Source organism: Magnolia sinica, chromosome 12 (assembly GCF_029962835.1).
Source record: "Magnolia sinica isolate HGM2019 chromosome 12, MsV1, whole genome shotgun sequence".
Classification (NCBI taxonomy): Eukaryota; Viridiplantae; Streptophyta; class Magnoliopsida; order Magnoliales; family Magnoliaceae; genus Magnolia; species Magnolia sinica.
The window spans coordinates 11,720,936-11,725,191 of NC_080584.1; positions in this window are offsets into that span (position 1 = coordinate 11,720,936).

The following is a 4,256-nucleotide window of genomic DNA, read 5'->3' on the forward strand; positions in this document are numbered from 1 at the left end:
CCCTAAAATAAAGCAGATCCAATTATCAAGTGGACTATACCATAGGAAACAGTGGTGATTGACCGTTAATCGGCCACAAAAGTTTTGCATCAAGCTGATATTTGTTTTTTCATCCGGGCTTATGTGACCTTATAGACAGATATGATAGCAAATAAAAACTATGGAAATATTAAGATAGACTCTAAGAAGTTTTTAATGGTACGGTGTTCAATCACCACTTTTTGTATGGTATGGTCCACCTGTTAATTGAATTTGATTCATTTTTTGGATAATGCCTTAATTTGAATTAAAAAAATTGATGGACGGTATCAATGTAGGCCCTGCGATGAGGGCAGTACTGTTTTGGTTGAGGCCGGGGTACCACCTAACCTGCTCCAGTGATTGAGAACTTAGATTTTATGGTCTAGCATTGGACACCCTGCTCCATCAGAAAACATGTAGAAAATGGACGCCGATTGCGTACTACCCCACCTGTTTCTAGCCATGAACGGGCAGTTTTGTAGGTTGGCCTACCGTGATATATCTATTTATCTACCTTGTTCATCCCTTATCTTGGATCATTTTAAGATATGTGTACAAATATGAGGCAGATCTAATGCTCAAGTGGATCATACTAAATAATAAGCTTGCGTTGCATTAGATGCAATAGTCATACTTTAGCATTGGATCTTAATCATTTTTGTGCTTATGCTTTAAAATGATCCAAGAAAAGGAATGGACGGCATGGATAAATAGATATATTAGGTAGTTACTCTGTTGGGCCCACCATGAATGCATGTGGTTTATCCACACCGTCCATTCGTTTTTCCATATCATTTTAGGGGTTCAACCCAAAATTGATGCATAGACAAAGCTCAAGTGGACCATACCTCAGGAAAAGGTGGCAGTATTGATTTCCACCGTTGAAAACTTTCTAAGGCCCCAAGTGATGTTTATTTGTCATCCAACTGTTGATAAGATCATACACACGTGGATGAATGGAAAAAACAAATATTAGCTTAGATCTAAAACTTCGGTTGCCCCCAAGAATTTTTCAACGGTGGATGTTCAATTCACAGTGTTTCCGGTAGTGTGGGCCACTTGAAGTTTTAACATGCTCTATTTTTGGAACAAAGCGTAAAAGAGATGGACAGAGTGGATACAATGCATGAATGACAGTAGGGTTCACAGAGTTTACTCACTACGCTTAGCGTACTGACTAACTTAGTACGCAATCCGGTTCGCCTTAGAAAATGGGTAGCAACGGCAATCAGAACCAGTCACGTTGGGAGAACGGAGGCAAAAGCAAATGTCACTTTTATTTATTTATTTATTTTTTAATTATTATTTTCGTGCACCAACACCGTGCACCTTATTTTGGCCAATCCGCCTCTCAAGTATCGCAACCTGAGACGTGTGTAAGATCTAAGCCAGTTATCAGGTGGATCCCATTATACGACTGGTGGAGATTCCATGGTGTCATAGCTGGTGATCGGAGGATCGTCTTTCGAACTTACAGCCATTACAAAAGGACCGGAACCCTGTACGAGAGGGGAGCGGATTAGGTGAGACCCCGGCCTCACCCAAGACGGTGCCTCTTTTACCACGGGCCCACCTTGATGTGTGTATTCTGCGTCCATGCCGTCTATCCGTTTTTACAGCTCATTTTAGTGCAGTATCATGAAAATGAAGTAGATTCAATTATCAGGTGGACCATACCATAGGACACAGTGGTGATTGAACGAACTACCGTTCAAAAGTTCTTAGGGCCCACTTTAATGTTTCCATATTTCCATAGTGTTTATTTTCCTTCCAATCCGTTGATAAGATAACATACACATGATGAAAGTAAAAGAAATTTTTTTTTTAAAAAAAGACAAATATCAACTTCATACAAAACTTTTAGAGCGTATTAAGGGTCAATTATCACTCTTCCCTATGGTATGGTCCACCTGATTACTGGATCTACTTCATTTTTTTAATAATACGTTAAAATAATTTTAAAAAGCAGTTGAACGGCATGGATATAAAATACATACATCAAGGTTGGCCCTACGCCAAGGACTGTACTGTGTTTGGTGAGTTCGTGCGGGTCCCACTTAATCATGTACTACACTTAGGGTGTACATGGGCCAGACTTGGCCTGAAAAATCAGAATTTTGAATAGAGGCTCAAACTAGTTCAAAATTAGAGTTGTACATGAGTTGAACTAAGATGAGCCAGGCATAGCTTGACTTAGCTCGGCCACTAGCTGACCCAGTTTGAACTCAGCTTGGCTCGATCCGCGAGCCTGATTGGCAGTCAGTAGCTTAGGCCAGTTTGAGCCAAGTTCGAGCGAAGATCAAGCATCCACGGCATTTTCTCAAATACATGAGTGCACCTTATAATAGACAATATAAAAATCAAGATACAAGGGTATTTGTTTCATATCCATACATTCCTCCCCACTAACTGACACTTTGTTGAGTCATTTCATTAAACACTTGTTGAGCAACATCAATATCAAATAACCGAGTCACTGAACTGGATCGATCTGAGTTCGATTCGAGTTGGGGTTCGTCTGAGTCGAGTCGATCTCAGGCAAGCTTGAACTAGGCTGGAAATTTGTTCAAGCTCAAAAAATCAGCTTAACTCAGTTCGAATTTGGTTTCGAACCGAGCCAAGCGAGCTAACCGAGCTAACTCAATTTGTGTACAACTCTATTCAAAATTCAGGCCGAAAACTACTTCAGCCCCGATGTGTTGATTGCCCTAACAACACGAATGCAGATTGCGTTCTACCCCTACAAGGAGCCGACTAGGTACACATGGCATCACCCAAGATGGTGCCTACAGTAGGACCCACTTTGATATATGTATTCTATATCCACATCATCTATCCATTTTTTGCATATTATTTTAAGGCATGGGCAGAAAAATGAAGCAAATCCAAATCTCAAGTAGAACATATTATAAGAAACATTGACGGTCGAACATTAAAACTTTTTTTTGTGGGAAATAATAGTTTTGGATCAAGATGATATTTGTTTTTTTTTTTACTTTCATCCAAGTTTTTTTTGTAACCTTTTCAACAGGTTGGATGGCAAATAAACACCACCAAAACATCACGGTGGGATGAGATGAGTACAATGATGCCCACCATTGAATCCTTCCTAGGACCTACCATGATGGTTATTTATCATCCAACCTGTTCGGAAGATCAAACCGACCAGGATGAAAGGAAACAGGAATGTCCCCTTGATCTAAAACTTTTGTGATTCCGTAAAAAAGTTTTCAATGATAGATGTTTAATCTCCCAATATTTCATATCGTGTGGTCCATTTGTGCTTTAGATATGCCTTATTTTTGGACTCATACCTTAAAATGATCCGAAAAAATTGATGAACTAGCTGATATAACACATACATCATGAAGGGGCTCACAAAGCTTTGTACACCATCACACTACCTACCTACTCTGTTCTACATTGCGGAAACCGGGTCCCATGTACCAACCGAAACGGATTGCATGGTGTGCCACACACTACTGGTCTCCGTGTGTTGACCTAACCAAGTTCTACGGGCCCCAACGATGATGTATATGTTATATCTAAATCGTCTGTAGATTTTACGTGAACATTTTAAGGCCTGAGCTCAAGACAGATCCAAAGCTCAATTGGACCACACTGCATAAAGCGATGAGGATTGAATCGTCTGCCATTGAAACTTTCTTGGGATCACAAAGTTTTGGATCAATCTAATATTATTTTTTTTCTATTTCATCCAAGATTTTCAGACCTTATGAACAATTTTGATGGCAAATGAACATCATGGCGGGCACTTAGTAATGGTTCAATGGCACAAATCATTGTCCCCACTGCCTCTTGAGCTTTAGATATGACTTATTTTCTGGTTCAAACCTTATAATGATCTCGCAAAATGGATGAACGGTGTGGATGCAATAAATACATTATGGTGGGGCTCACAGAAATTAGTGACGTCAATGTGGTGTAATCCGCTACCTCATCAGCCATTCATCTCCATTTAATTAGATGCCTCGTCAGAAAAGAAAGAAAGGAGATTGGAGAGGTGCCTTTATAAAAGGAAGTCGTGTGAGGCGGCTCTGTTTTCCTTTATTCCTCTTTCTTCGTCATTTCCTGGTTAGTAAGGATACCCGTTTTCCGCATTGACCACTCCAATGCGGAGCTTCGAACTGATCGGTGCCCGTCTTGAAGCTCCTTGGTCCACTGATATATGTGTTTTATCCATATCATTATTTTTGGGCATCATTCTAAAAATG